We start from the raw sequence: 14,292 nt of genomic DNA on the forward strand, positions 1-14,292 counted from the left end.
TCTTTTGTAGAACATCTTCTTGTAGATCTTGCCTATATGTCAGGGGGAGCTTAGACAGCACAATAGAGCAGAGATTTTAGTGTGTACTCAGGGGGAGAATAACCCTTTCCCCTTGATGTCAAAGGGGGAGAAAAGACTTTGAATGACTTTGGGTTGCCATCAAGTCCAAAGGGGGAGATTGTTGGCATTATGACACAGGTTTGGCTTGATGACATAAGTGTTTTCCTTGATGGCAACTCACTCAAAGTGTAGATCACAAGTTCAGGCTCTCAAAATAGTAGAAAATGAGATACCCGCAGGTTCCTGTTCACAAAGCCACAGACATACGCAGGTGTGCTGAACAAAAGTTGCGGACATGTACACAGGTTCTCTGAACAAAAAGTGCGGACATGAAGTGCACACACTTTCATGCAGAGAAAAGCACGCACATGGGAAATCTTCTGGTTGGTCCATGGTATTTAGTATGACATTTTTGATCCTATGGTTTTGGTCCATGGTTTTGCATCTAAAGTATTGAACCCAGGTTTTTGGGTCCCTAGTATTGGATCTCTATGGTTTTGGACCATGGTTTGAGTAAGGCCTAGACTATAAAAAGGAAAGGAGATCATTTGGCTAGGTAACGAAAGTGTTGAATATCTTGAGATGAACAAGATATGAAATACTGGTGATTGGTTGGTGAGTTATCGCTGGACCTGAATCAAGGAGAAACCTAAGAATTACAAGACGGATCTACTGATGGGTCGAGATCTCTTTGGCGCATGATCAGATCTATAAATCTGATAATCTGGGGTATAATTGAAGTCTGATAAATTATTTATACCCGTAGGTTTGACACAGCGTAGGCGCGGATACCCGCAGGTTTGACACATCGCAGGCACGGATACCCACAGGCTCGACACAACGCAGGTGCATGTACCCGCAGGCTTGACATAGCACAGGTGCGGATACCCACTGTTTTGACAGAGCGCAGGTGCAGATACCCGCAGGTTCGATACAGCGTAGGTGCGAATGCCCGCAAGTTAAAGAAGTGAATACTGTGAACGTACGCAAGTTTCTATTGGTGAAGTTGTGGACTTTTTCTTGAAATATGTTTTAGCTGCTTTTGTCTATTACTGCAGTGTTCAGGGTTCTGAATTGGTGTCTGGTTACTGGTACTGTGTTCTGAGAAGTTATTGATTCAGTATTTGTACAAGGAAGTTGGTTGATTGCAGATCTATTTGATGTTTGATTGATATTCATGGATCCAGCTTGAAAATTTATGAAACGTGGTTCCTGGAAGAAAAGAGAAGTCTTCAATAGGTCAGCACCTACGTACTAGTACCTCAGCTAATACAAGAGCTAAGGGGGTTGTAGCTCCCTTCCAGAAAAATCTGGAGAATGAGAGAAGGTTATAGCCTTCTGTAGGTTGAAGCTTGCGTACTGGTATAAGACTGCACCAGTACAGAATCATTGTAAAAAGAAGTTTCTAATTGAAAGAAAATAGAGACATATTGCAGCAGGTGGTTTTCACCCACATAGGGTTTCCACCTTACATCTTGTGTTATTTTGTGTGACTGTCTACTCTACTTTTCTGTTCCTGCTTACTGTTATATGATTCTGACACATAGATTAATGATCAACATCTGAAGAATAAATTAAATTATAAGTCTGGGAGGTATACGCAAGTTTCATTAGTCAGATCTGCAAATCTTTGTATAAATTGAAAAAGTGTTTAATAATACTGATTCATCGCCCCCTCTCAGTATTATTTCCAACAGCATGTAGAGGCCTACAACTGCATAGAAGTAGAGCCCTCCTTCAAACACCCTATCTTTATCCTCAATATTTGTAAAGACCATAGTGAAGAAACCCTTTGACCCAAAATGTAGGTCTATGCCTCCTTTCAGTTTCCAGTGGTATTTAATCCACGCTTGTAGTGCCTTTTCAGTGGGCCATAATCCCATGAATTTACAAATGCTAGCATAGGTCCGCATGTGGTCCCTATGTGCCTACAGAGCAGGATCATTTAGAACTACTCTAGGTGTGACCTCAACCTTAGGTTTACATGGCCCCTTTTGCGTTTTGTTTTCTGCTTCCTGTTTCTTGTCTTCTTCCTCATTTTCTTTTGTTCTATTGTCCTCCCTTGTATTGGTCAAATCTTGTTCCTCTTCAATCTTCCTTTTCCCTTCTCCTGAAGGACCTCTAGTAGTTTCTATTGGTTTCTTACCTCGACTGTCTATGACCTGACTGTAGGAGGGAGTAAAGCTCCCCCTTTTGCACCCCTCCATGGAGTTCAACGCTTGCAGAATATTGAAACCCTAGCTCTTCGTAACCTACCTACCTTCCCAACTCTTTGTTGGAGGTATTCCCTTTCATACCACTTTGTTTAGGACATTTGATAAGCATCTAGTATCAATTTTTCTCAGTTGATATTTAAGCGCTTACCTAGTAGCACAAGGAAAATATCATAGGGAATTCATAATGAAAACTTTTTTGTGAGAAACCTTGCACATGGATATAGATCCTCATTGGGATATGTGAGCAATAGATGTGTGATACCAACATTTTTTTCTTCTCATATTTATCTTCCCCTTTAGTGCATCAGTGGGACTTTTATTTTTATATTGAACACATGATGCCTAGGTCTGAAACATGATTCCAGATTCCATGCCTAGGTCTCAAAAAGAACCACATGAAATACCATATATGCCAAATCTAGCAAGGAAAATACACGTGCAAGTTGATACATGCAATGAAGCCTAATGTAGTTGCTTGATTTTGCCTTTCCATTCTTGATCATTTCTTTGCCTTTCCTTCTTTGCCTTTCTTTCTCCAATGCCAAGGTGCACCAAGAAAACTCTAAGTGTCCAAGAGTATCAGAGAGAGAGAGAGAGAGAAATGAAACAACTCCAATGCTAAAATGAGAAAAGGTTACCAACTGATCCTCAAAAGTGTTTTTATGAATGAAGCCTCTATTTTCTTCATTTTCCATTCTTTTCCTTTATTTTCTTCCTCACATGCAACCTGTGACCTTTCACCTCCCTTTTCTCCTAATATCCATTAATTTCATAAATAATTGTGCCAAAAATGCCATTCTGCCTTTCCAAAGCCTTATCCATTGCCTCTGCCAATTTCCTTAGTCATAAACAACCAAATGAACACCCCCTAGGATGTCTTTCCCAACATTCAGCTTGGAATAAGTGTCTCATTCATCCATGATTATTGTTTTTAACTTTTATTACATGGAATTTTCACCAGGGTTGTTACATGGGCAAAGAAATCTACTACATCTACTGTTTCCTTTAAAAAATATGGGAAATCATGAACATTCTTAGAAGGAGCCTACTTGAACCTTGTAATGTTGTGCAAAATTATTCAATTAAGTTGTTCTATAACATTTGGAGTCTAGACACTTTGTAATCCTTGAACCTGGGTTAAGTGTTTACTAATTGTTTTAAAATCAATACATTTTGGTACTAGAGAAATATTGATGAGTGCAAATGAACCTAAAATAATAGGCAAAAGGAAAGATATGCTATACACATAAACTCTACTTCACTAAAAACCTCCTACATAGAGGATTACAATTTCCTCAATGAACTTGTCATGCATGTAAAAATACTTTTTAAGCCCGATGTTGAACGCAAACATTTTTCCCATATCTGTTTGGTTGTATGTAAATTTCTAAACATTTGAATTGATCCTTGAACTCAATGAAGTTGTCTGTAAGGATTTGGAGGATTTCTCCTGCATTGATTTCATCCAACCTGGAAATACATGTAATATTTCTACATGTTGATTGACATACCTATAGAAATACAGTAAATATATATGATTTCCTTCAGAGATCTAGTATCCCTTCTTGATCCATCCCCCAAAAGTAGAATATCGTCAACAAAAAGAAGGTGGGTTAGTTGGAAGATTCTACCTATTGGAATCGCCTTTAAATTCCCTGTTCCTTTTTCTTCAGTTATGCCTTTGTTGAGGCCCTCAACTATAATTAAAAAGGAGAGCCATGGAGAAACTTATCTCAAACCACTGGTCAGTATAATGAAAAGAGAGGTTGAAGATGATTAGTACAATATAAGATAAGAACAGAAAAATCCTTATTATTCAATTTACATATTAAATATTAATTCCATCATGGATAAAGATATCCTACATAAAGCCCATTTTCCCTAATCCAACTTTATTACCATAGTTATGTGCATACCTTCTTGAGTTGCTACAATTTCATTATGGATTTGTCTATAGTGTAAGAAACCAAACTATTCAAATTCCTAAAGAGATTGATCATGCCAGAATACTTTTGACCCTTAATGTAGTTCTTTTTTCGATGACCTTATAGATGCAATTGCATAAGGATGTCTACATTTGCTTCAGTTTCAACAAAACTAGTTCCATGTAATTCCACATAGTCATTTTGTTAAATTAAAAATTGATTTTCAGTAGGATAACTTTCAATCCAACAACCAAATTCCCCAATTTCCTTGTAAGATTTTATTTTACCTAGAAAATTAACTCCACTTTGACTAGGATCATAAACTCATTTATGAAACTCCGAGGAGTTGGAGTGGAACTACATGGTAAATTTTTCATGTGAACTATGGACCTATTTTTTAACTCACACATTTGTATTTATATCAAAATTTCTTAGAAGTTTAAAATATATATTGTTTTACATTTATGCATTCTCTTCAAGATTCAAATATATCCTACCTTCTAAGCCTTGAAACCAAAATATCCTTTTTCCCATCAAACATCAATTTTGGTCATATCAAAGCATCATGTGTAATTTATGTATAAATTTTTTAACAAAGGTTGGCTTAGCTTACAAAAAAACCAATTGTGTGTCACCGATTTTCAATCTCATTGAACATCATCAGCATATGAAGTAGCTACACTAGTGAAATCATTCACCTTCGATTAATTATGAATGGAAAAATGAATGTCATAACCAAAAGAGAATACAAATGTTAGAATGTTTCCCATTCCATACTTCACGATCATTTTAATCTTAAATTGGGAGGTTTAGATCCTTATGTCAAGTATGACCATTGATTATAATATACATGTAGTGGATTGAGAAGTGAAGCTATTAACTATGATGAGACGACCGACAATAGTAAAGTAAAAATGTTACAAGGCATTGAGAAGGCATCGATGTGGGTGCTCAGTGGATGTAAAACAATTCCCCAAGTTTTGTAGCTTTTTCTTCCTAAAAAAATTCCAATGAATAATTGATTTTGAACAAACTATAATTTTTTTTTTGTCAACTCATATCACATACCCAAAATATTAACTCGAAGTGATTTGCATGCTTGATTTGATGGGGTTCGGAGGGAGAAAGGTTGGAGAGATTTAGGTTGAGTAGAACAACCTTTGACCTAGAGTAGAAGATATTGATTTTATATTTTTGTATTGCTTATTTTAAATGTTACATTCTATTAAGAGGAAAAAGAATGAATGGTATACCTATAATACATATTGTGACAAGTGGAAACCCAGAGGTAATTTGTGACGATGTGGGGAAAGTAGTTTTATTTGGACTTTAATTATACTCCCTAGGGTTCTTTATAAAAGTTCAAAGAGTATACTTCTCTCCATATCATAAGATATTTCTATTAATATAGATAGCCATAGTATTTATTGGAATGAAAGTGACATTATGAGTTTCCAGACAATTTCCTCAAGAATCATTTCTTATGTTTGTGGATTCATACAGTTCTTTTCCATTTTCCAAATAGATGTTCTATACTGTGAAACCATGTATTACCATTTTCATTAAATTTTCATAAAGGAATTGGATAACTTTCACTAAACTATATTAGTTGTTCATAAACAGGTACATAATATGATTGGAGACAAAGGGTTATCAATTGTTGAGAACAACTACAAAAATTTATGATGCCTAGGAGTATATCTTGGGGTAGAAGGTGGATGACCAAACTTTAGTTTCTCACATAGGACTTTCTAGCATAGCTCAAGGTTGCCTCAATATAGAGTTTATTGTTGTTTATATAACACATATAAAAAAAAAAATTAAAACGAGTAAAGCTTAGTCTCTCACATAGGGACCTTTAACTAGCTCAAGGTTGCCTCAATAAAAAGTTTATTGCTTTTATGTCACAAATATTAACAATTAAAAAAAAAAAAATCAAAGTCGTGTTGATAGCCTGAAATGTCTTCCTCAACATTGGGGGAAAACCACCCAGTCGGGACCTTAGAGAAGATCCTTTTCCTTTTGGAATGTTGGCTCTGATTGGGGTTATGGGAAAAGTTTCCCTTTAAATAAAATTATAAGAAATGAATTAGGTACAAGTATAAAGCTTTGATATAATTAAAACTGAAAATAAATATTACTTAAACTTAATATTTATCCTAGGAAATCTATTTGAATATGTGATTATAGAGATTTCGTATTCAACAAGAAAATATAGATTATCACCCAATTACGAATTTAAAAAAGAAAAATATAACTGATTTAATTAAATAGTTAATTAAATTAGCTTATATATTCATCACATATATGATATCTCGTTGTTCATACATACACTTTATGATTCCAATTTAACATATCAATAGTGACGATGTATGATTGTTACAACACATATATAATGAAAAATATCAAATTTCCATTCAACTCTTAAACAAAGAAATAATAAACAGATAATAGTACCTGATAAATTGTTACTCTGCTCATGAGAAAAATGGCGATGGTTCAACTATGTGTTAACAAAAACTAAAGTTACAGTAGTGCAAGCTTGGGCCTTCTTTCAAAAATTCAAAACCTTTTCTCATTACAAATGGAGGGGATTTATAGTTTCAAAATGAAATACAAATATAGAAAATAGAGTAAAAACTTGAGGTGGTTTTAACAAATGAAGCCAAAATAAACCAAACGAGACAAGTTTAGAATCTGTTGTGACAGATCATCTAGGCTTGTGAAGAATATTGTACTCTGATTCAATGTTGTAGCTGATAGATATCTTTCATGTTTTTTAATTCGGGTGGAGACTTCAGTTGAATTCACATCTGGATGATGAATATTATGTCCCTTAATGCTGGAAAAATATGAGTGGTGGTATTGGATAGACATCGAAGCATCAAGCATTGGTTGTGTGGTTTGACCAAAAACTACCAATGACATTCCAAGTCAATTTTAGATAGTCGATCTATCACTTCGGCTCACTTTCTGGATGACTCTTGCCACATTTTAGTGATCGGTTTAATATTTGACAATGCTCCTTCAGGGTTTAAGTTATCAGTAACTACCTCAATGAGACTATTAGAAATATCTCTTGCATTGAACACTACTACCTACCTATGTTTAAGACAAATTTCCCATTCTCTTAAAACAATTTCCTTGTGTGACTCTTCAATTCTGGGAATATTAGCTAATCTTCCATCAGTGTTGTCTTGCCATGTAAGGAAACCTCCAATTTTTTCTTTAATATCATCAAAATACGTTTTGTTATCTAATAACTGATCAACTAGGCAACTACGGCTATATGGCACAAATCATGAATAATGGCAAACTTTTGACAAATACAAGTTGTTTTTGAGCAAGGAGAGCATTTAAGCTTCCTTCTTGAATTCTGTCAATTCAGGATTAACACTTAGTTGTTCAATCATGCTCTATAATTCATTTATTTGAATGTCTTGGACCTACAAATCAATATCATATTGAACTTTGAGGGCATCGAAACTATTCTGAAGTTCAGTAATTTGTCTTTGCCATTGATCGACAATCTTTTGTTTCTCGATTCCAAAAGTATATTCCAAATGCACAATTTTTTCTAATTTTTCTTTCAATATTTGTTGTAATTCCATGATGTTATCCATCATTGCTGAAGCATAGGCTCTTATGAATTGGGTGAGACTTCTCAGCTCCTCTGTAGGAGTGATCAAAGAGCCTTTCGATACAACCTCAAAAGAAGCATTTATAGGGACTAAAGCCTGGGGCTGATTGTTTTTTCTTTTCTTCCTCTATCTTTTGACAACATCCTTGTGTTGAGGACTGTAAAATATATCAAGTGGAGGAATTTCTTCAACCTTTAACACAACCTTGGCTGTTAGGAAAGCCATTATAATTTCAATGTCTTCATCTCCTAAAGGTTTCTCATAGGCCTTTGTTGTTATTAGAGTTTGTTCAAGACCTTTGGAAGTGTCTTGAACTTTCTCTTGTAAGAGAGTATTTAAAACTTTAGGTTCATTGGCCTTCAAGACCTGGTTATATTTCTCCCATATTTCTTCAAGCTTGGTATTAGGCATAAGACCTTCTACCTGAGAAGAGGAGGAAGCACTTATTTCTCTTCATTAAGGCACATCAGTAGTCTATGTGGAACCAATAACTATGACATCATCTTGAATTGTCCTTTCCTAAGGAATTCTTAATGATTCCATGGGAAAATTAACTAGCCTTGCGACTTTGTACTGGGTGAATTGAATCATCTCTTCTAGATTCAATTGCTCTTCTGCCTGTCTCATAACCACTGAATAAGTAAAAGCCTTTTCAAATATATCATGGAACTTGTCTGGCTCATGAGTAAGCTTCCTGATGCTTGATGTTGTGGTAACCTTTTTGACATCTTGATCAAGATCATACTATCTATTAGAAATGGTGGGGAAATTGAGCTCTAATAGAGCATTAATTTCAATGTTTGCATGCTTGAAATTGTCAAAAGTGTATATACCACACTCGATAGGAAAAACAGGCCACATTTTCTTATTTGACTCCTTTAATACTTTTTAAATACCATTCCCTATGATATGGTATTCTATTTCTCGGACAAGAAGTTTTTCAGGGAAAAATAGAGGCAAGAGATGGGGATTAGAAAGACTACCAAAGACTCAGACATAGGTAAATAACTCTTCACCAAACAAGTTTCCTATCCGGAGCAATTATGTTTTGCCTTCTGGGGATATCCTATAATCCTCTTATAAAAAGTGATTTGGTAAATAGGTAGCATGACTCCATGATAGATTTTATAAAAACGAGGCTGATACTTTGAATCACACATAATATCGTGATAGATGTGGATAGGGATCAGGTCTTCTAAAGTCCACTTCCACCCCATAGAGGTGAAGTCCATAGTGAAACAAAGGGCATCCATTATGTAGGAACTCATGTAGAAAGGGTGAATTATGTTTTCTGAGACTTTACGCTAGCTTATAAAAGCCCAGATATGAAAGGATAGGTTATATGAATGTATATTTCCCCAATCAAAGATATATCCTCCTGAAGCTCCATCAATAAGTGGTGTCCATTGATCAATAAAATTCTATGTATTAGGGTGAGAAAAGAGTCTACACATCATAGCGTCTATTTGGTAATAGGGACCAGAAAGGGAGTCAATTGTATACTTACCTTATTTATCTCATTTATTCTTGTTTGGATCTCTCCTCCATGCTCTAATAGGCTTTGATGCATGGTCATGTTCCTTCATTAATTTTTCCAGAAACTCCTTGTTATATTTTCACTTAAGCTCTACAAAATGGTACATTGCACTCAAATCAATTCCGTTGAATGATCCAATGACTGTATGCTTCATTGTCATGAACTTCCTTTAGGCAATTCTCAAGTTTTCAACAACCCATCAAACCATGTCTGTATAAGGAAGGATTTTGGGTAGGGATGCAAGCCTATGCAAGAATGAATTGACCACATTACTGTAAGTAGTAATTGAGACTAGGGTAAAGTCACCAACTTTTATTGTTCTTTGTGTGACCCTAGTTTCTTCATCGTCAAATATTTTATAGATAGATTCCCAAGAGGAACTTCTGGAATCTAAAGAAAAAACAATGTCTGAAAATAATCCTTACATAGCAACGCTTTCAGATGAAGGAGCAGAAAATTGTGACTGAGCAGTGGGTTTGTTCTTTTATTTTGCTACTTTAGACATTTATTTGTTGTTACGATGGTCGGGACTAGCCTGTAATAGACAACAAAGGTCTGAGTGATAACTTCTTCACATAAAAGACTTAGCGCAAGTAATGAATTTTACACAAGAATCTTCGTCTTAAAAGCGAATTATGATATAATTGAATTGCAATGAATGAGGATGTTTATAATCTCAAAAACTATAAATTCACCACTTTCAAACATTAAATTCTAAAATGTGAATTCATGTGGGTTTACCCACATCAACGTATCGGAAGATAAATATCGGAGGAATGAATTGGATATGCATTTGAAAGTTACGATATTAGTAACTTTTGATAAAGGATATTTGATGAAGTAACGACTATTAAGGAGAGGATGAAAGTAATATTGGGATATCTATATCTAAGGTGTCATATCAAAGCTTTAAAGAACAAGCTCTCGATATGAAAGTCGTAATAAAAGTTGTAAATGGGAATATCAGAGGTCTCATGGTATCGGAGAGGACGAGTATCGGACAAGGAAGGTATCGAAGCTGAGAGATATCGAAAGTACTCCGTATCGTAAGTGTCACACTTAGAAATTTACGATATTTCCAAGAGTCGAGATGCCAAGTGGTAGCTGTGGGGCTGACGACACTTATGATATTCATTTTAAAAAGGAATGCATGACTTATATTAAACCTATTAACAAAATCCCTTTTGACAAATAAGGTAAGGATCGAGAAAGCTTTATCGGGGAGTTACAATATAATAAGGGTCTGATTGAAACCTTCCAGTAATGCATTGCCTTTGTGGAAAGAGGGTCTATTAGGATTTTGATTTATCGTAACATTTTATGGGTTGAGCCTTTGATAAAGGAGTTCTGATGAGTGAAAATTTTAAGCCTAATAAATTTTACAACAAACTTTGAAGAGAGCTATCTTTATTGAAAATTAAAGAGTTTTATTAAAATCAAATAAGGTTCCCCATTATTTATTAATAATTAAAATAAAATAAATGGGGGGTTTGTTGAATAGTATAACAAGTCAGCACAGACTACTGCTACCTGTAGCTCTTTTTTTCACAACAATGGCATATGATATACTTTAAATAATATGTATCTTGTATATTGTGGTTGGCTTTGTGATATAAATCATATAAAATAATACTACAATATGTATGATTTCAATAGTACATATAATGTTTACCATTTACATATTGGCATGTTCGAAGTTTCATAAATTTATATAAATTTATTTTATAATTATAATATATAACTTTTATAAACCAATTGTAATGTATTATTAATTAGTATTTCAAATATAAATTCAAAACCTTTAGGTGAACTTTATTCCAAGGGTGAAGAGAGCAATAGAAAGAGGCAAGACTTTCGAAACCAAGCATCATAACCAAATTATTGAGGAGTGCTTGAAAGGTTCTGAAAGAAGCTAAGGCCGACAAGATATCAAAATAAATAAGAAAGAATCAATCAAGACCAAGTGAGAAAAGGTAACATAATCAATGGGTCAGAATAAAGGATGTGTATAAATGTGATAATGTAGATCCATATGACCCCTTCCTTAGTCATTTATCAATTTCTAATTGAAAGTCCTAGGACAATCATAAATATTGATTAGTTAAAGGCATAAAATGACCCGAAGTGAATCAAATGATAAAACAAAAGATATTGAAATGAAATATTTCTAATAAGAACATCCTTATCATGATGTAATGATCACTTAAATAATGAAATAAGCTTCTTTAAATGATGTAACACAAACCCCACAATAAATGCAAGTAGGATAACTCATCAACCATCTTAGCGAGATGACATCGAGTATAGTCAGAGGAGAGATTTCCAAAAAATTTTAATGGGTCCCCCTACATTTTGGAAAAAATGAAAGGGTGTAGGTTGGTTTTCGAACAAACTCTCATGAAGAGGTGCCCATATTTCTTTGTCTAGGTATTAGGAAGGTGGAGAGCTAGTAAAGTACTACGTTGCTACTCACTATGATAACTCTAAACCTGACAATGATGGAAAGATTGAAATAAAGGACATACATGAGCCTCCCCTCAAAAAACAAAATCCACCATCACACAGATGGATGGTAGCGTTGTTCCTCATTTGGCTACCAAATCTCAGATGTAATACGCGTTAGAGTGTTTGGCACCTACAGTCTTCAATTGGTGTGAAGGGATTTTTTTCCAATGTAAAGGAGCAAGTGAACAGGGAAAAAATTGGGCAGTTGAACAACTTTGGGTTTGGTTTCATTTGCTCTAAAAATGATACCATTGTTGCAACCCCGACGGATATCACAGGAACTACCCGGACCAAGGGCCCCATGTATGAGATAGTGGGTAGATATGATGGCTTGTCATGGGGGAGGACCTATGATGTGGTTTACTCCTTCCTCCTTCAGATGGTTGCAAGAACACCGAATCATGATCAAGGATTATCCCTATGCTGGAGATGATTTCATAGATGATCCATAGCTTTTCTTACCTGAAGGAGAGCCGCAGAATGATGCAAGTAGAAAACAGTATTATTTTGGGTTTTTATGTTTTAGAATTTATCTATTTTGTAATTTTTATGTGTTAGAGACTATCTATCGATTTTTCATGTAGATGGTAGACCGATGGAACTAGTGGGTATGTCCCTACTCCATCGATGAGCACAACCACAATTTGGACAGGGTGGAGTTGGTGTGGTAGAGATGGCATAGATGCGAGATATAGACCTAACAGAGACACTGGTTGAGCTCGAGCATCACGTAGAGGATTTTACCCGTAAAATTCCAGATACAGGGATTGATAACATTCTTATCCGTTTACAACAATATAGCATAGCAGTACCATCTCGGATTGACCGACTTCTATGATGGGTAGCCCATGCGCTCATTTTCTACCATGATCATCATAATGTTTAGTCACCTAGAGATTTTGGGAAACATTTTTTTTTCCTGTATTTGGATATTATAGGCCATGAGCCATATGTTTCTTAGACACAATTTTTGTAAAACTCAAATACTATTTACAATTTCTAACCTATGAATTTTTTCTACTTAATATACTATCCTATACAATATATGATGATGATTCTATGCTTACAAATGTTGTAAATGTTCGTCTAAAACATAATTAGCTAACACATCTATCAATGTATTTAGGCATCTTGGAACATGTTGATATTTAATGTAATCAAAATGTCTCTCTAAGAGGTGAACTCTCAAGAACATATGTAACATAGTTAGACTCCTCACTGAATAAACAATATTAAAATGTAGTACCACGAATTGTGAATCAAGTCTAACAACCAAATTATGATTACCACGTGAAATAGAATTAGGCAATAGTTCAATCACTGTACTATACCCAACAATATTGTTAGTTATGCAACTGATGCATATGCCTTGTAAACTCACTAACTCGTCAGTAGGAGCATAGATTTCCCATGTTGTGGAAGAAAGGTCTCAGGTACTAAGGCTAGCACCATTAGCATAATCAACATATGGTTGAGGAAGCACCCACATATGCAAATAAAATGTAATCTAAGATAATTATAAGTAGTAGAAAACTCTCAAGAAAACCACACTAACAACACACCAACAAACTAATACAATATGTACACAGTGACTACAAAGAAAAACTATAGACATGGTATTTTTTAAGGTACAACTAATTAGGAGGTTGCGCCAAGGGAATTCTGTCAAAATATACATTCTCATAGGCCCCTTTCACAAGTACACATTTAACTATTTCTAGACCTAACCACATAGGTTCAATTTTCCCAACACGTAACTTTTTAGCTTCTTGCTCATATAAGAGGACAAAATCACCTTATCAAAAGACGCGAGGTTTGAAATTTTGATCAAATTTTTCTTTGATGCATTTTTTATTAGCCTCATTTGCCATCATGGCATCTTGATGAGTCTCATATAGACGTTTTAGGTGAAAAAAGTGTTCCTCTTCAACAAAGGTATTGGGAAGTAGTTCAACAACCAGTTTCAGTGACAGGATTTGTATTCGATGGGAAGAACAACTTCTAGACTATACATCAACTGGAAAGGTTTGGACCCAGTTGACTATGAATGGAGTTCTGCCATGCCCATAATGTCAAAAAAACGATGGTATGCCAATTCAATTTGTGAAGCCCTACCACATGTTGAAGCATTGTTTTCAAAACTTTGTTGATGGCTTCTATCTAGCCATTGGCTTGCTAGTTTTAGGGAGTCGAGTTTTCATGACATAATCCCAACTTGGTAGTCAATTAGAACATCATGTAATTGCGTAAATGTTTTCAATGGTCCATGGTAATAGCTTTTGATGCACCAAATCTCACAATAATGTGTTAAATATGAAGATTGTAGTATTTTTTCCACCATTGTCAAATGTAGGAATTGCCTCGACCCACTAAGGTAAATAATCAACTGCAATTATTATATAACCATG

The sequence above is a fragment of the Pinus tabuliformis genome, chromosome 3_1 (assembly GCF_031772625.1).
Source record: "Pinus tabuliformis cultivar Carrire ecotype Pingquan chromosome 3_1, CPIR1, whole genome shotgun sequence".
NCBI lineage: Eukaryota > Viridiplantae > Streptophyta > Pinopsida > Pinales > Pinaceae > Pinus > Pinus tabuliformis.